Source organism: Canis lupus, chromosome 7 (assembly GCF_048164855.1).
Source record: "Canis lupus baileyi chromosome 7, mCanLup2.hap1, whole genome shotgun sequence".
In the NCBI taxonomy this organism is placed as follows: Eukaryota; Metazoa; Chordata; class Mammalia; order Carnivora; family Canidae; genus Canis; species Canis lupus.
The window spans coordinates 2,999,298-3,023,828 of NC_132844.1; positions in this window are offsets into that span (position 1 = coordinate 2,999,298).

The following is a 24,531-nucleotide window of genomic DNA, read 5'->3' on the forward strand; positions in this document are numbered from 1 at the left end:
GGAATTGGGCAGTTTTCAGGTCTTTCAGATTGAATTCTTTCATTTAACTATACATTTAGTTTTCTTCCTTGTCTCTTTGTGGCTCAATAGCTCATCTCTTTGTATCATTGAATTATATTCCATTTTATGGATGTGCCACAATTTGTTTATCCATTAACTTACTGAGGAACATCTTGACTGCTTCCAGTTCTGGCAATTACAGTTGACATTTGAACAATGCAGGGGTGAGCAGTGTCAGCCTCTTTTCCCCACACAGTCAAAAATCCACAAATAACCTTTAATTTTCCCAAAAGTTAACTATTAATAGCTTACTGCTGACTGGAGGCCTTACTGATAACATAAATCGTTGACTAACATACATTTTGTGTGTTATATGTACTGTTTGCTGTATTTTTACAATAGAGTAAGCTAGAGAAAAGAAAATGTTATGAAGAAAATCATCCGGAAGAAAAAAAAAATACATTTATGGTACTGCCCTGTAAAAAATCCATGTCTAAATGGACCCATGCAGTTCAAACTCATATTGTTCAAGGATCAACTGGATAAGTAAAGCTGCTATAAACATTCATAGGAAGTTTTTTTGTGTATATATTGTTTTTTATCTCACTTGAAAAAAGGAGTGCAATTGCTGTGCCATAAGCTATATTTAACTTAATGAGAAATTGCCAGACTCTTTTGCAAAGTGGTTCCATTTTCTATTTCCACCAGCAATGAATGAGAGTTCCTGTAGCTTCACAGCCTCACCAGCATTTGGTATTGTCAGTTTTATAGAGTTTAGCCATTCTAATAATTGTGCAATGATATCTCTTTTCTCTAAAGTTTTCCAGTCCCCTGATGATAGAATATATTCTCTTAAAATAGGAAAAAAATTGAGAAGTATTAAGTTGGCATCAGTCATTAACATGGCGTTATTAATGAAGGAGGCAAATATGCCATTTCCTCTTTTCTCCACTCAAATATCTTCAGTGGAGTCCATTACTTAAAAGATGATATCTATTATTTTGTGTGAATTAAAAGACCCCGAGTTGTCTAATTCTAATTCTTTAGCCCATGCTCCTACCCTTTTCTTTCTGTTTTTGCTAATAGACATACATTAAATCTTTTGAGTTTTTAACAGATGGGCCATATTCTATCAAAACTCTGTCCCTTTGCACAGATGAAACTTTCTGCTAGAAATACCCCCCTTGTCCCCAGTTCCCTTAGCTTGGCAAAGTGTCAACCTGTTCTTCTACGGCCGTCCTCTCTTTCCTTTGTCCCTCCTTGACTCATACAAATGGGCTAACATTCTGCAGAATACTGGACGGCCTTCTAGATCAGTACCTACTCAACGTGTACTAAATATCCTCCCAACAGGAAAAGACATGAAAGGAAAAAATATTTCTTACTGAAAATTCCTGAAAAGGGTTCTTTGCTGACTGAATGCGGCTATGGGAGTAAGAAAGCAAAACAGAGAAGGCAGTACTAAATTCTTTGTTTTAGAAAAGGCTTTAGGAAAGCAAAGATTAAATGGGTGGGTGGATGAGGCTGGAGCCAAAGGGGCCAAATTACTAGGGTATGTGTACATTTGAGGTTGAAAAGTGGCAGGAAAGTTGGGTGCCAAGAGGTAAATACCCAGCCCCTGGCAACTAAACAGAAACTTGGCAGAAAGAACAACCTGTTTAAAGGTGATTTTAGCACATGGGTAATTATTAAGGTTTTAATTTGTGTATTTAGTTCCACTCAGGTAGACAGAACCTCTGATTGTTTTTAAAGGGCCAATTGGTAGTGGAGGAATCGGTGGCAAACTCCCACCCGGCTTGTTCATGCGGAAGTGTGGTGGCAGCTTGAGAGCGAGCAAGATCTCAGAGGAGCTGGTCATGCATGGGGCCTGTGGAGCCTGGGCCCAGGGTTCCCAAGTTTGGCAAACATATCTGTACCTCAAACATGGCACCGAAGCAGCAAAGTCACCTGACCCAGATGGATTCTGGGCTTGAAACATGGAATGTATTATGTCAATGGTAGCTAGTGTAGACCGTTAGCTGCTGATGGTTCGAGACTTCACTGACTCGGTGGTAGATAAGATCCTGTGGCATAATCTGGGGTGTGTGAGTGTGAGGGGTGATGGTCTGTAAACACGGAGGCAGAGTTTCCCACCATTTTAGCAGAATGGAGGGTCAGAATCATATTTAAGTCAGCTTGGGGAAAATAAGGGACTATAAAACAAAATTTTCATTATTTTCTTATAATATGTTTGTCTACAAAGAAAATACTAGATAATGGGGAAGAAAATTATGAGATTTGAAAGTATTCATCCAGGTTTCTGATAAATATTTAGAAATCACTTGTGTTTTTATATACTAGCAAGTATTTTTTTCAAAATTCCAAGAGTAAACAAAATAGTGTACCTAGGAATAATGTGACAAAATTATGCGAAACTTCATGGAGAAAGGGTAACATTTTATAGAAATATATTAAAGATGACATGAATGTAGGGAATCACGACGGAATGGGTAGGAAAACTAAATATTGCCAATGGGTACACTCTGGATCATTTCATGTATATCTAACAACGCTGTTTCAATGGAAGTCTCAAGTGTTTTTGTGAAAACTTACAAATTTAACTTTAAATTAAAAACATTTTGTGGAAGAACAAGAAGAAGAGGATACACCTTCAGATACCAAGATTTTAGAGATTACGTCTAGCTTTAAAATAGAGACATGGGAATCAAGAGACATGCTGCTGGTATAGGAAGAGACATAAAGATTGTTGGATGATAGACAAGCAAGAAACGGAAGAGACCATGCACGTATGGAAACTTGGTCTATAGAGGAAACATTTTAAAAACTTCGGGGGGTGGGTGGTGTTATACTGCTTCTACAAAAATACTACGGGAAAAATTGATTATATGGGGAAAATAGCCTTTCCTCTCTCATGCCACACACAAAAATAAATTCAAGAGAGATAAAATATCTAAGTGTTTAAAGCAAAAATTTAAGGCTTTTAGGAGAAACTATTGCAGGCTATCTTTATGACAATGAGCTAGGGAAAAAATCTCAAGCAAGATACAGAAAGCATAAACCATAAAGAAAAAGAATGATGGAATTTACTACACTGAATCTTTAAAATTTTATAGCACATGCTTTATAAACAAAGTAAGAAGATCACTCACAGCAGCATGTATTTGACATAGTTATAACCATTGAATAATTAATTCCAAAACATCAAGAACCTCTATAAATAATAAAGAGAGACACAATGGAAAAAGTGCACAAGATATAAATAGGCAATTTACAGAAAAGGAAACCTCAACTCACACGGAAAGATACTCAGCTTCATGAATTACCAAGGACATGCAAATTAAAAATAAGAGAATATAATCTTACAATATTAGAGTTCCCCCAAACTAGAAAGTGTAGTGGTACCAAATGTCAGTGAAAATAGGAATGATGGAAACTCTTAGGTAAGGGTGCTGGAATTGTGAAATGATGCGCCTTCTTCCGAGACCAGCTCACAATTTTAGAACAAGTTCCTATGATCAGGAGTTTCACTGACACGTCAATCAGCAAATTGTTCTTCAGAAGCCCTGCATGCGATCGCAAAAATCTGGAAACCATGTCCATCAATAGGGAAGTGTATGTGTTTGGAGGTCCCAGGACCACTCTCAGGTGTAACGATTTACAAGGACTCATTGAACTCAGCAGAACTATTCATGGATATGGCTTATTACAGTAATAATTAAAATCAGGGATAGAAAAAAGCTCAGAGAGCCGAGTCAAGGAGACTCCAGGCATGAACTTTCAGGTGCTGTTTCCCGTTAGAGTAGGACACACAGCATATTGTCCCGCAACGTGTGACCACACAACACAGTTCATGAGGTATTGTAGGTGGGGAAGCTCACCTGAGTTGTGCTGCCAGGATTTTTCCAGGAGCTGGTCACCTCAATTATGCTGATGGTCTCTATGGCTGATGACAGGCTGACCTTATTCTCTAAAGACCTTCCAGAGGTCCAGCTCCTCCACCATAAATCACAGTGTTAGCATAGACTGTCAGGTACCACCTAATTCCCTGGGTAAACAAGGACACAATTATCAAGCAGGATGCTCCAAGGGCTTAAAGGTTGCATTCCAGGAGCTAGGCCTTTCTTTGGAACATAACAAGGTGTGGACAATCCAGATTTGCTGAGTTAGTCCTTTCGTGCACAATATATGAATTGTGTCACATTCATACGAAAGATGAACTACCTCTACAAGTAGGGATAAATCTTAAAAACCTGTCATTGGAGGAAAAAGCAAGCTGGAGGAGAATAAATATAGTGAAAACCCATTTATATAAAATTTAAAACCGTGTTCAAATATTTCTTGATGTCATGCATGGGCACACAAAATGTACAAAGGTATTAAAACACCAAGTATAAGGGATCTCTGGGTGGCTCAGCAATTTGGCGCCTGCCTTAGGCCTGGGGCATGATCCTGGAGTCCCTGGATTGAGTCCTACTTCGGGCTCCCTGCATGGAGCCTGCTTCTCCCTCTGCCTGTGTTTTTGCCTCTCTCTCTCTCTCGTGAGTAAATAAATAAAATCTTAAAAAAATAAAATAAAATAAATAAAACACCAAGTATATGCTAGTTTTGAATCCTGGGGTAGAAGCTAGGGAAATCTAGTAGCAAGTGTATGTTAGGGACATCAGTTAAACCTGAAATATTTTATTTTTTTCTCAGGCTTGTTGGTGGGCACATAGGTGTTTGTTTAATTGTTATCTAAGGATCAGATGTGACTAGACTATTTCAAATTTTAAGAGATAGTAAATTTTTCATATAACTGAGTTGGTTTACTAAGTGTACACTTAACATATTTAGCTGCTACACATTCAATTTGTGATTGTATTCTGAGGAGTTGAATCTATTTTGAGGATTCATCGTAGTGCAGAATCCAGCTTCCAGAGAGACAGAGGTAAGGCAAGACAGAAGGTGCCAAGTTAACCCAATTGCCTCCTTTCATGCATCTTCTCTGACCTTCTCAAGGACAGCAACTGGCCTCATGCCTTTTCTCCTGGCACATCTTAAGTACCCAATAGGTGGATATTGAATGGATAAACACGTTAATGCAAAATTTGTGAGTTTCTCCAAGGATAACCACTCAACAACGTAGGATCCTAAGGGAAAGGCTGTTATGAAAGAAATTGGGCTGATTTGGGGTGGTATTCTCTGAGACTCCGTGTTGCATAAAGAGGAGACCTGAGGATCCTGAAACAGGGCTTGTTGCAGACTCTAGAAACACGTGCTACAATGGAGGTGAGGAGAGAGAATCTCAGACAAATTTCATCAATGATGATGGAGCTAGTCCAGGCTTATTCTGGAAATGAAAGGGCTAAGAAATAAGACACATTTTCATTGGGGCTGCCAAATCCAGAAATTAAAGGAGTATTATATGGTGATAATTGTCCTAGGATTAAATTTAAAATTCACTTAGAATCTTCTCGCCTGAAACCCTCAGTGAATTGTAATTGGCTGAGAGCCTAACTGGCAGATGCACATGGAGAGAGAAACTTCCAGTTTGCAGTGTTGCCTTGGGGAATGCCTTTCGAGTGTGAAGTTCTGGAAAAAAAGGATCACTTCATTTCTACGAATACCTGAGCAGGAGGCAAGGAGGTACAATTTGGGGGGTTACTGAAAAAGCAGAGTCTATGGCACCCATCAATCACAGAAAAAACTCAGACGTTGCCCCAAAAGCCAAAGTCAGAGAGAACCTGTTCCTGTCAGTCACACAGGGTACAGTGTAAATAAATTGGGCAAGAGTGGCACACTTGCTCGTTTTAAGAGATAGCATGCTATAGTTTTAACTAATTTGGCACCGATAAAAAATGATGGATTAAAATCACATACATGGTGGCATCTAGGGAGCCTAAATTCCATTTCTTAAGCTGCAATAGTGTGTCTGTGTGTGTGTGTGTGTGTGTGTATGTGTTACGTGATCTCAATTTTAACTTTCCTGTAAATAACGCTATAATTCTATGGTTGCAGATAAAGGCTGATAAATTTTCTAATTTTCTAAATCCAGGGGTGTCTCAGCATCATGGCTGGGGAGAGTTTAAGACGCTGCATGGTAATAATGGTACACACGATGACTAGTGAACACTCTAGGTGTGCCAGGCGCCCTGTTAATCACTTTATCTGCATTTTGTGATTTGCTACTCACAAGAACCTTATGAGGACACACGGAGAAGTTAAATAACATAGGTTGTGGAGTTTGAACCCATGTCTGTCTGACCATCAAGCTCCAAATGCTCTTGATCATGATGACATTTTTCTCTTCTTAGTCAGCTTCGCCATTAGCATCCAGGGCAATTTATTTTGCTAACTGCACCTATTGCAAAATAAGAACATTCACATTGGCCTGCCTACCTCACAAAAATTCAATGGGTATAAGATTGGGACATAGTGTTGGTTTTTCAGGTAATGCAAAAAATAATAATTATGGGAGAAATATGACTGTTATCATTAGTCTTCCTCTTGAGCCTCAGCCTCTATGTCCCGTTGGTTGCTGAGCTAAGGTCATGAACACTTGAACAGTAACCATCTTTTGCAGCTTTTTCTTTTTTTTTCAAAGTACATAATAGAAATAGCTAGTGGTATTCTAGTTTCTAGAATTTTGCATTAGGCTGGGGAGAAAGAAGATTGATGATACTCTTGTAGGAGTTCACATTAATTTGTGGTTTACAAGGCCCAACCCCTTTGCCAAGTGTTTTCCATGGATTTTCACATTAAATCCTTGCTATTATGCTACAGGGTGGTGTTACTGTTTTAATTTCACCTCTGATTAAACTAAGGCTCAGTGTGGGAAAATGACTTACCCAAGGACATATCCCAGCAGTGTGACTCAAGAAGGCAGGCTCCTATCCAGGTGCACCCCAGGGTCTGCCTAATGAGGATGAACCAAGAAACACTGTCCTGATAGGAAGGGAACTTAGATTTTAGGGGTAAAGATGAGGGATGGAGACTCCTAATGGAAAGATATACATGCCATCCTTCAAAAAGTTCTGTATTAAAAAGAAAAGAAGAAACCCTAATGTATGCATTGGTGGTATGTTGAATTAATCTATTCATAGTCTAAATTAATAAGCACCACAGTATTTTTTAGAAACTGGGGAGGCAGGCAAAGGACTGTCCCCATCACGAGAAAGTCCAGTGAAACAGTTTCTGGTAGAAAAACACGCAGCAGAAACTGAGCTCTTGGGTTACTGGGTAAGTGACCCTGCAGGACCCTGGGCTTAATTAACTAAGCCAGAAAGAAAGCAAATACCTTGTAAAGGATCCTGCTTTCCCTCACTAATTGATTGGTTCAATAGACACTCAATGTTTTTATTTTCTTTCATTCCTAAGTCTGCCTTGCCATTATGGCCTGTTCATCATGATAGGGGTTTGACAGAGAAGATATAGTGTTTAAAAAAAAAAGAAAGAAAGAAAGAAAGAAAGAAAGAAAGAAAGAAAGAAAGAAAGAAAGAAAACCCAAACACCCAAAAAAAATAAAACTCTTTTTTTTTTTTTTTAAGATTTTATTTATTTATTCATGAGAGACACACAGAGAGAGAGGCAGAGACACAGGCAGGGGGAGAAGCAGGCTCCATGCAGGGAGCCCGACGTGGGACTCGATCCTGGGACTCCAGGATCATGCCCTGGGCTGAAGGCAGGTGCTAAACTGTTAAGCCACCCAGGGATCCCCTAAACCTTCTTTTTGGCCATTATTACAGTTTCTACATTTATGATTCACTCAACAACTATTTATTAAGCCCCTACCATATGCCAGGCTGTCCTCTGAGAATTAGGAGCATCGACATGAATCCAACAAGACGCCTGCCCGCATGGAGCACAACGTCTAATGGGAAAGAATAGACAAACCAACAAGCTCCACGAGGTGGCAAGTGTTGCGTGGGAAGTAAAACATATCTCTGTGGAGAAGGAATCTGAGCAAACTGAATGTTGTGTGGAATCAGAAGGTGCAATAAACTTGGTAAAAATAATTCTAGGCACAAAAGGTACAGTCTGGGTATCAGGCAAGGCAGGAATGGCCTTGAGCTTGCTGTATGACAGGATCATGGCATTTATCATGTAATATCATGATTATTTACTCACATGGCTCCTGCCTTGCGTGCTTGGCACCCAACATATATTAATGTTTGAATGAGCGCACTGGGACTCTTTCTAGAAGCTGTTAAGGTAAAATGAATAATAAAGGTAAAATGAGAAATCTTCTTACCCAGCAATCACTGTGTTTACCGAGATATGCGACATTCTCAACGTTGTTTGGTCTCTTTTGTTCCACATGTTTAAGTTGTGACGAATATATTCATGCTCACTAAGACAGCATTCTGATCATAGTTTTGTTACATATTTTCATTTGTTAGATAAACATACGGTATTAAATCCACTTCGTTTAGGGTATTATTAAATACCATATTAGGATCATTTAGACTTCCTCATAAAACAGTTCCTGGAATTTAGATCCTAGGAGGAGTTTGAATAAAATGACCTGTGAAAATGAATCTTTATATCTCACCAAATTTTTATTGTGATATTTTAAAACTAAATTTAAAAAAAATATATTTTATTTATTTATTCACGAGAGACACACAGAGAGAAATAGAGGCAGAGACACAGGCAGAGGGAGAAGCAGGCTCCATGCAGGGAGCCCGACGATCCCGGGACTCCAGCAACATGCCTTGGGCCGAAGGCAGGCGCTAAACTGCTGAGCCACCAGGGCTGCCCTTAAAACTAAATTTTAAAGTCTTTTTGGTATTAAGTATCACTAAAATGGATTGTAACATTGAATATGGATATCCTGAAAGCGTGCATTTTTAAGTTTCAGTGCTCAGTTTTGAGAGCAATAGTGTATTTGGGCTACCGGTACAGTCTACAATAATGACAAAATAAATTTAGAGGATCTGAAGGCTTATAGTGTTTTTCAGTGTACTGTTTGGGATTTTGAAAGAGCTTGGGTTTGGCCTGACTACCTCGTATGCTGATAGTTTCCCCATGGAAACGCAAATATTGAAAGTTTCAGAGCATCGTCAACAGCTCTGCGGTTACAGCAGCAAAACCCAAACATGAACATTCTAACAGAATTGGGGAGCTATCCATGAGATGTAAATTTATTGATTAATGACAGGCTGAAGTGTTTGTTTCCTTCTGCCATTACCTTTGTGATGCTCGTGACCCTGCCAAGTACCCCACAATATATCTATATCGATATCCCTGAGGGTTTTGTTTTTCACTCAATTTAATGATTTCCTTCTGTTTTCTAAGCTGACTTTGGTGATCGCATCCTGAAGTCTCTCCTCCCATATTTCACCAAGCCTGACCGCATGGGCATCTGCAACCATCCTCCCATGGGGAACCCTTTGTTCTAGAGCAACAAGCTGATGGAGGAGTCTGCTTCAGGTTCCCTTCCTGACCTCTTTGCACTCTCTTCACAGAGACTGACCATAGGAGAAGGCCCATCACGGGGATAACATTTCTACTCTAAACAGATTCAAATCTTAAAGGAGAGAGCTTCATTCACACCATAATTCTATTTTTTCCCCTGGTTTTCTTTCTTAAGCTTTTCATTTCCCCTCTTAAAAAAAAAAAAAAAAACATGAATAGATATCAGTATGACTGAATTTCAGTGAAAAGCTGTTACTGTAGAATGCTAGCCAGATGCCCAAGACTCAAATTGTTTTTAGAAACCCTCTCGATAGATCTCATGGTAACAAGCTCCTTGGGGAGCGTCCTCAATGAGAGGGGAGTTCTGTTCCTGTACTTAAGTCCTGCATTGTTTCCACAGGCATCTACATGCAGGACTTTATGCTCCTAAATTCCTCTGGGCCTCGGGCTCTATTTTTACCTATTCTACAATATAGTACATGAAAAACTCATTATTTTTTACGGGCCTCCACCGCTGGTAATTATTTTAGTGGTTTATGGATAAAGACGCAGGAACACAATTCTCTTTATAGATAAAAATTGCCTTTCATATTCTCAAGTATCTAAAGGGATTGATCTGTGTTATTTGGTTTTTGGGGTGTGACTGTACTCTAGGTGCTCGGGCTTCATGAAAACAAACAGAACAAAACACTGTCTTCATTGACAGTAATTTGAGAGGGAATTTTCATGTGTGTGTGACATTTTTGCAGAACCAGATAAGCTAGTCAGCAGAAAGTCATAAAATGAGCCCAATAAACCCTCATATTGATGCAAAGTTAACATTGGTCACTTGGCAATTGGATAAAAATTCAACTCACAAAACGGTATTTTGGCTGCAGTCAATGCTTATGAAAACCACGCGCAGTTCGAGCAAACCCTGCTGGATTTGGCAACGCTGGGAGTCAGCTGTGATTCCTGAGCATAATAAATGCCTTGGTTCGAATTCTCCTGTCTGTTGTATGTGAGGTTTGTCTGGAGCTCATTCAGATTCAAGATGCACTTTAGGATGGAATTAGGAGGGGGCTGGAGAAAGAAGAGACTCTCCCGTTTCAGATCCTTTTATTGGCCTATGGACCTACTAGGTGATCGCTACACTGGCCACGGATGATTTACAGAAATGAAAATAACGTTGTTTGCCTCCGTTCAGATTTCATCCACAGAAACTACTACCTTCTTATCAGACTCGGCGTCAGCACTGGATGAAATCTTAGTCTTTCATGGAGAGGGAATCATCTGGTCTCCTGTTTCTAAAATAGACTAGAGATTACTCATTTTCTTCTCTGCAATTATAGCCATCTGAGCCTCTCGAATTGTGGAAGGGGAGGTGATGACATGTTTGTAACACAGATCCATATTGAAGAGCCCACCCTTTTAAAATTCCCCAGGCTCACACACCAAAGGGTTACTTATGAGCTCATGCACATCACTGATAACCATCAACTACGGCTATCAACTTGGTGTCTGGACAAAAAGTGAAAATAGGAAATGCATTCTATAGTTAAATTCTAGGTTTTGAATATAGGGGACGCTATTAAAAAATAACGACAGTTCTTATCTCTTCAACAGAACATTTGGAACTGCAATGGAGCATCTCTGAAGGAAGGAGGCCTTTCTAGTTAAGTGAAAAGATCATTATTTTTTATAGAAGAGATTTTGGACAATTCAAGGCAAATTGGACAGATAGATTTTAGCCTGGAGCTCTGAAGACAAGGAATGGCGTTGCTCTTCCTTCATTCTCCCTCTCCTGGACCCCCTTCTACCTCTCTTGTCTTTCAGCTTGCAAAGCCCCAGCATGGTGAAATGGAGGTTGATGAAAATATGTCCAAGGGCCAGAATTGCCACTATTAAATTTGGGTACGTCTCTTCTAAAAGGAGTCTAAAATATAATTCCAGGCATATTTCTTTTTCTTTTTAATTTGATGTATTGATGAGTAAAACACCCTGGATTAGGAATAAGGGAACTAAAGTTCCAATTTTGTCTCTGCTGGATACTCACCCCTAAGCTTTTTAACTAGTCTGAGCTTTAGTTGCTTCTGAAAATTGGAAATACCTGCTGGCCTCATGTCAAGAAGTTGTTAGGTGAATCAATAGGAGATTGTGTCTTGTGAATTATAAAGTATTACATAAAATGCATTTTTATTATTGTCTGTATCTAATCAATAGACCAGCAAACATGTACCATATGATTCAGCAATATTAGACTATCTTTGTGCTTTTATTCTCTACTTCCTGGAATACCCTTACCAATTTCCCCAGTTTCCATCTTAGTTTCATCCATTTATGTGATTTTTTTTTCTCAAATGCTTTAACCCATGTGGATCGTGCAACTTTTAAAAATCATTTTATTCCATAGTGACCACTCGTGTCCCTTTTGTAGTTTATTATTTGGTATTAAATTAAACATTACCTTGCCTTATTCAAAAAGTTCTTTGGTCATAAATATAGTTTCTCCAACAGTTTTGTAAACTCTAAGCCCCTTCATTTCTATTCTGCTGATATGCATGTGGACTTATAATTGTTCTGGGCAAATCTGGCCACTCTAACGGGATGGTTCACTACAAGTGTCGCTGCTATGATCTAGAACCCTGTGTATCTAACCCTTTCCATATTGTGCTTCTTATGCTACATATGGTTCATGGTGACCTTTCCTCCTTGGCTCACCATATCTTAGTAACCTTGCTTCTGCCTCTAGGACCCTGATTCTTTTACCTTAGTTAACTAACATGGATTTGCATAAGAATAACTCATGGTGTGTCCCCCAAGGAAATTGGAATCACAAGAAAGGAACGAGGGGGGAATACATTATATAAAGAGAAAAACAAGAATGCCTGTCCCCGTTACTTTTACTTTTTATTCAAACTTGGGCTGTAAAATTGGTTTGGAGAGGGGGATTGTCTTAAATTACAAAACCATGATACATTGTCAAAGCAAAAAGAAATGGAGTCCTCTGTCCCATTAAGCGGCACAGTGCTGTAGGTAGAGCAATATTATAGGAAAGAATGCACTGAGAGGATTTTGTTGCATTTGTCAGTGTTGCAATCGTGTCTCTTTCCAATGAATGTGGTTGTGGTTGCCCAGAGGTCTACATTCAAATGGTTCCCTGGAAATTAAAAAATATTGAACTGAAATTACCATTTTTCAGCAGGATCCCCAGGCACAAATTCTGTTATTGCCATCTAGCAGCCGGTATTGCTGTTCAAGCTTCTGTGTAAATTTGCAAACATCATACAGTTGCCTTTTCTGGTAATTATAGATCCTCAAAGTGCTGGAAAGAGGTGGCACTTAATAATATACATTACCAAAGCATGGTAACTTGGGCAATAAAAACACTGCTTAACGGACACCATTGTAATGGGAGCTGCACGGTGGGATGCCCATAATAATCAGAATAGATTTAATGTACGTGTTTATGCCAATTGTAAAAAGGTTGCAAACAACAGCAGGAAAGGCAATATGTTACACAGGGTGAAAAACTGAAATAATGAACAAAACATATTTTTAACATATTCAGCCACAATTTTGTCTCTTAAAGGATGATCCAATACCATGAGTCTGTCAACAGAATCCGCTATTTGTTTTCCATTCTAGTATGTTTTGGTTATAAACCATGAAATAATTATGCTTATTCAAATTACAGTTTTAATTGAATTTCAAAACATCAATATGGTTGAACATGTAAAACTCCATTTTGTTTAACTTTCTTGACTGAATAGATTTAATTTATAGGTTTTCTTTAACAAGTCCTTTTTATTCCTCTTATCCCACGAACTATTCAACACGAAATTTCTACCACTTAAAACCCATTAATCTTTGAACATTACTGCAGAGGATGTACAAGGATGTGAATTTTGATGGTAGGGTATTTCCTGGTGTCCTATAGTACCGCTAATAATGCTGCTTTGCAATAATGAACAAGAGGCATGTTCAGCTGCCTTTCAAAAAGCCACAAGCTGGCTACTTACGAGTGCTTACTAATTTCTTCATGTTATATGAAACAAAGGCTTGTAGCAATTTCAGAAATAGATGCCAAGAAAAGATTTTTGTTAGTAGAGATTTGATATTGATTTAATAAAATTAGATCTCTCTAAAATCTCTCTAAAATTAAATTATGAATAGTTTCTAAGTGTCTTTTTTTTTCTAATGAGGCAACCATCTCATTATAGTTATAAGAGCTGTAGCTTTTGCTATAGTTAGCTCCTGACTCTTCATATGTATTCATATATATATATATATATATATTTTAAAATCTTTGTAAAGTTCATGTCCCTGTGTACTCCAGTCATAAGCAGTAGGAATTCTATTTAATTCCTAAATCACAATAATCCATGACCTCTCCCTTCAAACCACAAAAAATCCAGTCAACTACAAGGTAATGTATGGTAATCCCCAGAAATGCTAACAATGCTTTACAAATCAATACTGGTGCCATTATCACCCCACCAGCTATGTTGGCCATACTAATTCTGCTCTAAATTTTTGTTTTCCAAGAGGCTTTTTCAAGCAACTACTCGTCCATTGTATATTGCTTTGCTCAAAACGCAGACACAAATTCTTTCTCATTTTACTCAAGCATGGTTAATTATAGGATGCAATAGTTTTAAAAGATCTTTATTGGGAAATAATTTGTATATTATAAAATTAATCTATTAATATTATATATTTCAATGAGTTTTAGTATGTTCCTTGCATTGTACAACATCACAATAATTTAATCTTAGAATATTTTCATTGTAGGAGGAAACCTACGGCTCATTTACAAATGTTCCTCACTTACAACCCTCAACCTAGATAGCTACTAAATCTGTTTCTATATTTCTATATTTTTCTTTTCTGGGCATTTTATACAAATGGAATTATTCAATATATGTCCTTTTCTGTCTGACTTCTTTTACTTAGCATAATGTTTTCAAGGCTCTTCTGTGCTACAGCATCTATCAGTATGTCATTCCTTTCATTGCTGAATAGTATTCTATTATAGTGTATACCAAATTTTGTTAATTTTTTCATAGGATGTAATATTTTAAGTGTTCATCAGGGAGGAGTTCTACTTGTACCATGTCAGAATGAGAGTACCCAATTTGTTTTCCCAGTAGGAAAACAGGAAAAAAATATAGGAAACTATTGCTACTGTTTTCAGATATTGGACAACAGGCTCACAGAACTAATACTAAAAAAAGGAAAACTAATGAAGTTAAGTTTTATGATGGCCTCAGTTTTCTATCTGGAAGCATTTTTCAGACTGTGGCCAAGTGAGATGAATTTACACTCAGGACAACAGTCTCTCTGAGTTGGATGGATAGAGATTACAGAAAAGGGAGCTGAAGCTGCTGGAATATGCAGGAGATAATACTGCAAAAGAAGAAGGCGATGCAAAAAAAGAGCTATGTTAATCTCCTTCAAGACTCCCTTGACTATGTTGTTAAAGCTTAAACATGGAAACTCTATGAAGCAAGGCAAAAAAGTACCTGGAACTATAAATGGAACATTTTTCAGCTTATACAGGGGTGGAAGATGTTTAAATTAATTAGCGATGATAACTATCCACTGAATAATTACCAGCCACATAAAGAAGGAAAAAATGTGATTCATAATCCCCACATCAGTCAATATAAACAGATATAGTAATGTAAAACATAAGGAAATTAGTTTAAGAACTTTAAAATAGTTGTTGGAAAGAATTAAGTTATGCTTGGTGATTGAAAGAAAACTTTAAAATAATGAGAAGTAGAAGTATAAAGAAATAAATGGAATCTCCAAGGCTGAAAATATGACATCAGAAAATAAGATTTGATGGTGGACTAAATAGTAGATTAGGTACTAGAGAAAAAATTATTGCTGAATTGGAGGCATAGTAATAAAAAGTTTACAACTGAAGAACAGAGATTGAAAATAGTAGTTTTAAAACAAAGCCACAGTGATCATTGCAACAACACTAAAGTATCTAATAAGTGTATAACTGCAATATTTTTAGAAGGAGAGGGTAGAAACATATTTATTTAAAGAAATTTATCAAAAATTTCCTGAATTCAGTGAAACTTGTAAGTCACAGATCAAAGAAACTCAAATAGGATAAGCACAAAGAAAACAAACCAAGGTATACATAATCAAATTGTTAGAAACCAGTAATAAAACGTCTCAAAGGTAGCCATAGACAAAGGTACATGATATACAAGGGAGCAAAAAACATGTCTTTGCAAAAAACATTGAAAGAGATAGTCTGACATCTGGGAAGAAACACTGCAAGACAGTGCACAAGAGAACAATACCTTTTACACTGTAGAAAGGAAAATGTCAGCCTAGAATTCTATAGCTAGCAAAACCATCTTTCAAAGTGGGAAAAATAAAATAAAAACCATGAACATATTTTTAGGCAAGCGAAAGTTGTGAGAATTTGTCACTGTGATATTTCAACTATAAGAAAGGGAATTCTTAGATGCAAGTGACATCAAATGGAAAGGTTGACCTACACAGTGAATGAAAAGTGTTCTCCAAATGGTAAATATATGAATAAATATAAAACCTTTTTTTTCCATTTTAAAATCTCTTTAAAAGATAATTGTTTAAAGCAAAATAGTAAGAGTGGATTTGAGGTTCCAAAGCATAGATAGAAATATAATGTATGACAACACTATCAAAAAAGATGGGAGGATATAAGGTTTTGATATTTACAATAGTAAAATAGAACATGAGGATATACTGTAAAGAGTTAAAGATATATGTTGTAAACCCTAAAGCAATCACATGGCAATCAATCACTCAATAAGCCAATAATGGAGATAAAATATAATACTAAAAATTGCTCAGTTAATCAAAAGAAGGCAGGGAAAAGAAAAGAAGGACAAAAAGCAGATAAATAACAAACATTTAGCAAGGTGATGGACTTAAATGCAACCATAATGATAATCACATCAAATGTAAATGGTGTTATAATTTAAGTTAAAAGGCTTAGCTTATCAAATTGGTAAAAAAAAAAAAAAAAAGCAAGACCCAATTATATGCTGTCTACATAAAGCCACTTTAAATATAAAGACATAGATAAATTAAAAGTAAAAGGATGAAAAAAATGTACATAATGCAAATGCTAATCAAAGAAAAACTGGAATGGAATGGCCATATTAATATCAAATGAAGTAGACTCCAGAACAAGGAATATTACCAATAAAAAGAAAATAATAATAAAAGTGAATTCATCAAGAAGTATAAATACCCTAAAAATATATGCATGAACTAATAGGGCTTCAAATTGATGTAGTAAAACTAACATAATTGAAAGGAGAAATGGAGAAATCTGTAATTATAGTTGGAGATTTCCACAGTGTTCTTTAAGTTGTTTATAAATTAGTAGGCTGAAAATCAGTAAGAATATGGTAAACAATATTATCAACCAACTTGATCAAATTGACCTTTCTAGAATACTAAAGAGCAGAGTACATGTTATTTTTCAGTACTCAAGGAAATTTTACTGAGATAGACCATATCCTGGAACATAAAACAAGTTTCACTAAATTCAGAATGTCTAAAAACATAGAAAGTATGTTCTCTAATAATAGTGGAATTAAACTGTATACAGAATATACATATCTATATAAAATGTAGACATTTATACAGAAAGACATCCAGATAATTGACAAATAAATATATATTAAAGAGTACTTCTTCTAAATAAATCATAAGTGAAAGTGAAAATAATAAGAGAAGTTCAAAAGATATTTAAATTAAGGATAATGAAAATGTAAGATATTAAAATATGTGGGACAAAGCTAAAGCCATACTTAAAAGCATATTTATAGATTTGCTTGCTATGGTTATGTTAGAAGATAGATCTAAAAATCAGTGACTTAAGTTTCCACATCCAGAAACTAGAAAAAGTGTAAATTAAATGCAAACTTGATTTAAATTAAAATTTTAAAAATGAAATAAAAGTAGAAATCAGTAGAAATCAATGAAATAGAACATGGAAAATAATAAATTATAGCATTAAAAACAAGAGCTTGTTGTTTGAAAGACCAATAATAGTAATAAAAATCTAGAGTCAGGGGATAGAGGAGAGAGAGAAATTACCAATATTGGGCATGAAAGAGGGTATGTACCTGTTGATTCCACATATAAGAATAACAAAGAAATAAGAAATATTATGAATAACTTTATGCCAATGCATTTGACAGCTTATGTGAAATTAACAAATATTTTCAAAGATACAAGTTACAAAAACAAACTCAAGTAGAATTAGAAAATCCAAATAATGTTACCCAATTTAAAATTTTTAAATAATTTGTTTTAAATTTAAAATTTGTCTTAAAAAATATTTTCATAAAAAGCACCTCAGCAGCAGATGATCTTACTGCTGAATTCTATTAAATATTAAAGGAAAAAAATACCAATTGTATACACACTGTATAATTTCTAATTTAGAAATTAGAAGATGGATGACACTTCCTAACCCTTTATTTGAGGCTAACATTTCTTTGATACCAAGATCAGACTTACACATTATAAGAAAGCAAACTATAAACTAATATTTCTCAGGAACACAGAGGAAAATATTTGATAGTAATAAATTAAATTCAGCAACATATAATAATAATAATTTATGACAAGTTATGATTTGTTTCTAGATTACAAGATTGATTTAACACTTGAAAATCACTGTTTAATAAATCTTTTAATAGGAATAAAGGTGAAAAACCATGTGATCATCTCACTAAATGCAAAAAAGAACATCTGACAAAATCCAACCCTTATTCATACTAAAAATTTCTGATCAAGCTAGGGAATAGAATGAAACCTCCTTAATGTGATAGAAGATGCTTATAAACATGCCAGGTAATAACATACTTAATGATGAATGCTTGAGTGCTTACTTTAGAATTGGGACCAAGGCCAGGATATCTGTTCTCACAACTTCTGTTTCAATATATTATAGTTGTATTCCGAGCCAGTATAATAAGATAAGAAAAATAAATGATGTACTGGATGGAAAGGAAGAAGTTATGCCGTCTTTATTCCCAGACAACATGATCATGTAATACAGAATCTCCTAAGAAATCTACAGGAAAAAAAGAAAAAAAAAAAAAAAAAAAGAAAGAAAAAGAAAAAAAAAGAAAAAAAAATCTACAGAAAAGCTGCTAAAATTAACAAGGGTATTAGGCCTCAGTACACATGGTCAATACACCAAACAAAAAAGCAATTGTATTTCTATAACGTTAGCAGAAAACAATTGAAAAATAAAATTTTAAAAATGTATAGTAACATCAAACCCATGAAATAGTTAAAGATAAGTTTACTAAAACAGGTGATGAACCAGAGGCCTGGGTGGCTCAGTCAGTTAAGTATCAGAATTTGGATTTTGGCGCAGGTCATGATCTCAGGGTTGGGAGATCAAGCCCTTTGTCTGACTCCACACTCAGCAGGAGTCCGCCTGAGATTCTCTCTCTCCCTCTCCTTCCGCGCCACCCCCTGCATGAGCTCTTTCTCTCTATCTAAAGAAATCCATGAGATCTTAAACAAAATAAAAAATAGATGTTGAATCTATGCACTGAAAACTATACAGCATTGCTGAGAGAAATTAATGAGAACCTAAACGAATGGAGAGACACATCTACCATGTTCTTGGTTTAACAGACACATTACTGTTAAGATGTTAATTCTCCTTACTCATCTGTAGAGCTAACACAATTGCCATCAAAACTCCAGTAAGACAAAAACAAAAAACAAAAAACAAACAAACAAAAAAAACAAACTCCAGTGAGACAGACTTTTCTTTTTTTTTTAATTGACAAACTGATCCTAAAATTTATTTGGAATTGCGTTGTAAAAATCACTGTGCTATACGGTCTCTCTGATGTTTCTTAAGCCTGCCCCATGCCAAAGAGTTTCTTCTGTCAAAGGATATTGCTCTGCCCTCAGCATAGCCAACCCTCAACTAGGTATTAAATGGGCAGCCACCCTCACGAATAGTCCAAGACAGGGATCCGCAAGGTTGCCAGATATATTTACATTTCATAATGAGATGAATTGGTGGAATTTTAAGAATGTAACAGATCAACCTAAAAATTCTGGTCATGGATGGATATAGCTTGTTTACCCAGGGAGGTGTCACCCTCTATTGAGGACAGTGCAAGTTGAGAACGTGCCCCCAGGGCAACCTCTCTCTACATTTCACAGCAATTTTGCTTTTTCCCGAGACCACAGATGTTCCAATAGCTTCAAAAAAATAAAAATAAAAAATTTTCTTTCTTTTTTTTTTTTTTTTCCACAATGCCTCTCTTGGTACTAGTGCCTGTTTCTGAGGACTGTAAGAGGGATGTTTATAAGAATAACTGCTTATGTTCCAGACATTTCTTTACAGTATTTCCTCATTAATAACTGGTGTCCTTTGACGGCAACAACTGCTTACAAAAAGGCAGACTTCATTCACATTCCTCAATCCTGCTGAGTCTCCCCTACAGCTCTCAGCAACCACGACATTTTCAAAAAGCTCGGAGGTCAAAACTCTGCCTCTGCATGTGTCAGAATCATTTCATGACTTTGACCTGCCTTCGGACCACATGGGTCCCCATTCTTGCTTCTGAAACAGAAACCCAGCTAGGACTCATTCTGCTTAGCCTAACCATGTTGGTAGAACAGTGATGAAATCTTCAGCCCTTCAGTCAAATTAGAAGAATTTGTGTCATGAAGAAATAACCAGACAATGTACCAGGACGTGCCTATGGGCTTGACTTAATTATTTAAGTTGTAATTTATGATTTATAATCACCCTAACTCCAAAGGGAATTCTAGGCAGTATGTGTTAGGAAACTTCTTAAAGACATGAAAAAAAAAATGTAAAAATTAGAGGCCAAAGCTCAAAATGACCCTATTTTTTTAACCTAAATTTTAAACTTTAGAATAGTTTAAGATTTACACAAAGATTGTCAGGATAGTACAGAGTTCCCCTGAACCCTGTATCGGTTTTCCTTATCATTAACATTTAACATTAGTGTGGTATGTTTGTTGCAATTAATGAACCTTATTATTAACTAAAGTCTATACTTTACTAGGATTTCCTTAATTTTTACCGAATGTGCTTTTCTTGTTCCAAGATTCCATCTAAACTATAAGGTCACATTTAGTTCTCAGGTCTCCTTAGGCTCTTCTAGGAGCCTGTGACAGTCTGTCAGACTCTTTGTTCTTGATGACAGTTTGTCAGACTCCTTGTTCTTGATGACCTTGACAGTTTTGAGGAGTACTAGATAGATGTTTTGTAGAATATTTTTCATTTAAAATTTTTCTGGCACTTTTTATTAACCTGATTAGACTCCAGTTATGGACTTAGACGTCAAAGCCATTTTTATTGCATCAAATCAAGGGCATATGCTGTCAAGGTAAATGACCACTGTTGATGTAAACCTCAATCACTTGGTTTAGGCTATGTTCACCGGATTTTTCCTCTGTAACGTTTTAGAAGAAGTGCATTTTTCCAAACTGTACTTTTTGTAAAGTGACTATGCATAGCCCATATTTAAGGGGTGGGGAGTTGAGGCTACACCTCTTTGAGGTCAGAGTATATAGATTTTATCTGGAATTCTTCTGTAGAGGAGACTTTTCTTTTTCTCATTTATTTGTTCAATCATTTATTTCATCATGGACACACACACACATATATATGTATATATATATTGTACTTTGGGTTATAATCTAATACTACTTTATTTGTTTTAGTGCTCAAATTGTTCCAGTGCTGCCCATTGGAAGCCCTCTCAGCTGTCTTCTAATTTCCCTTTGACACATTCTCATTGTTTTGATGTGATGCCTTCCTTACTCTCTGGCACTCCAAGATGCTGCAGACTCGTCTTGAATATTGCCTGCCCCTATCCTAGAATCACTCATTTCTCCAAGGACCTCTAGTTCTTTTTATTGGGAAATGTTATTATAAACCAAGATCTGGGTGCTGGGAAGACAACCTCAGCTTCTGTGATACTAAATTTCTCCATGTGACTGAAAGGACCTTTTACCAGTAGATTTTCGGGTCCTTTAAATGTATTTTGAATCTGGCACTTGAAGGAGGGTGTCAGGTTATATAATAACACGTTGTTTCCACTTAATAATTAATATAAAGAATGCAACGTAGAGTTTAGATGTACATGGATTGTAGGGATTTAGGATTGCTCAACATCTTAGAGCAGTGCTTCTAGAAGTTTACTATGAATACTAATCACCTGGGCATCTTTTAAAATGCAACTTCTCAGTGAGTCTGGAGTGCGACCTGAGATTCTGTGTTTCTAACAAGCTTTTTGGTGATGACACACTTTTGATTGCAAGAGCTTAGAACCGCTGTTGGCCGAGTCTTTTCATCAAGTGCCAGAAAATAAGTATTTTCGGGTTTGTGGGCCATATACGGTCTCTGTGACAACTACTCAACTTCACTATTGTTGTGCTGTACACCAAATATAAAGAGTGAACTTGGCTGTGTTCCGGTAAGACTTTATTTATGGGCTCTGGCATTTGAATTTTATGTACTTTTTGGACGACAAGAATGTTAAGGTAAAAGCTAGTCAGAGCTCGACAGCCATACAAACCAGGTGGCAGGCCATAGCTTGCTAACCCTCCCTTAGGGCAATTGCCCCCAAATCTGGTCACATATCAGATCCCTCGTGAGGACGTTGAAAGCACGGTTGTCCAGGTTGCTCACCAGAGACACGCGGTGGCATGTGTACTTTACCAAGCTCTGTAGGTGATTCGGCCGCACAGCTAGGTTGGGGAGCCTGGGCTGCAGGGCACCTGGCCTAGCTGCTTCCAGATCAGGATCATCTCCTCTGGGCGTGCACACTTCGAGGGAAAGGAGGCAAACTACCTGGCAAGGAGACCATGCCATTTCTGGACACCTCTAATCATTGTGAAGTTTTTTCTGCCACTGTGTCTCAACGTGTCTTCTCGTTCATTCTGCTTACGAACTCCCTCTTCTTCCACAGCCGTGAGGAGCACATCTAATTCTGCTTCTATGTCATGCTGCTTCTAGAGTACTTGAAGAACGCTGTCATCACAACACCTCCAAGTCTTAAATCTTCTCTTGTGCAGACTGAACATCTTCATATATTTTAAAAGATTTGTACACTATGCTTTTCCAACACTTTGTGTTCTGCTTTCCCTTGTCATTTATCGTACCAGGAACAGGTGAACTGTGACCACTGCAAAATCCTGGGAGGACTACTGGCTCCATTGGTTTGACATCTCTACTTTCAATCATGCTACTTGAGATTATGTTATCTGTTCTCTTTCTTTTGACAGTCATTCACATTTCTGATTTATACTGAGCTTGTTATCAGCCAAGGATCCTAGGACTTTCTCACGGGGAAGTTTAATCAGGTTTCCTTCATTCTCTACCTGTATAGGGTTGTCTTGAATGTGAGTGCTGGATTATATATTTACCCCTATGAGATTTCTCCTTGTAGTTTTGGTCCACCACTCTTGCCATTTAAAATAATTATTATTTATCATTTGGGTTTGATTCTTGCAGTAATGGTTCCCAAGGTATTGTACTTCCCTTATTCTTGGCCTTTGCTAGTCCCTTCTCTATGGACTCTGGGTTTCTCCATGATTCCTTTTAGCCAATGGAATGATAGGACATGTGAAACTGCAGATACCTAAGAAATTATTATAATAGCTTGTCTTTTCTTTTGCTGCTCTTGGAATCATGAGACAACAAAGTGACAAGTCTAGCCTGGCCTGCTGGAGGATGAAGGTCATGTGGAGAACTGAGACAACAATTGCCAGTTCAAGCCAACCTGCAGTTGACTGTGGACACAGAAATGAGTCTCGGCCAAGATGTGTAAAGCTCAGGCTAAGTCATCAGGCTGCCTACCTGAACCAAGCCCAGCCCATTGAATTGTAGAAATACAAGCTAATAAATGCCTGCTGTGTTAAATCACAATATATTGGCTGATTTTTATACAGCAAAAGTCAATTTATAGAACATCTAATATAGTACTTACCTTTTCCACTTGTGTGTCACTCACAAATCTGGTAGGTTCCAATAGCCAACTTATTGATTAAATAAAGGGCTCTGAGATGTGACTCTAATGTTAATATTGGTGAATTCTTTTTATTCAGCTAGCTATTAAATACTCTATATTACATGCAGCTCACAATTTGCAAAAAAATTGCATTGGAATAAAAGAAGGAATTAGATTGTAATTTGAACATATTTCTGCCTTCTGATTAGCCTAGAAGATTATGTTCTGTTTTCTAATGTTACAATATTATTTGTGCTCAGAATGTTTAAAATAGTTGATAATACATTACCTTCATAATAAAAGTTAAACAAAGCTTTTCTCAGAATGGCAGTCAAATTGTTTCATATTATGGAAACAGCAAGGAGAAAACTACTGGACATTTGAAAAATTCCTTTAAAATCTTCTCATACTGATGAATTTTACAAGTTTTCTAAATGCAACAAGAATCTTTCTTTCTTTCAGTTTGTATTTTTATTTTCCTCTGTAGACCTCTAACTATTGCCTTCAGTCTGAAATAGATTTGCTGGAATCTTGAGTGTAAGGGTTGGGGAAAAAAATGAAAAAGATATTTCCTGTGTGATTAATAGCAGGAAATACCAGAAATCTCATCCAAAATATTCTTTTCCCTACAGATCCCATTTTATTTATTATTTTTATTTTTTATTTTAAAAAGCAACATATTATCTGCTTCAGCGCATTTATTTCCTTTATGCTCAGTAGAATTATTACATATTAAAAAGAAGTAAAACTTTAGAACAACTTTGGAATGATCAGAGACAGCAAACCAACGATCTTATGATAAGACATTAACCAACCTAGTGGAAAGAACACTCAGCTGGGATTCAGATAGTCCTGATAAGATTGTCTCATATGCCAATTACTAGCTCTGTGACTTTTAGAATTTTTGTCTCCTTATATATAACATGAGAATGATAATAGCACCTAACTCATTGGATTCTCGTAAGGGCTGTAGGAGTAAAGTGTCCAGTATATTGTGATTAATCGATAAACAATAGCTATTATAAAACTCATTTATTATTTATTTTTCTCCCTATATCTTCATATTTTGTTCTATGAAACTTCCTAATTTCCTGATCTCAGTATT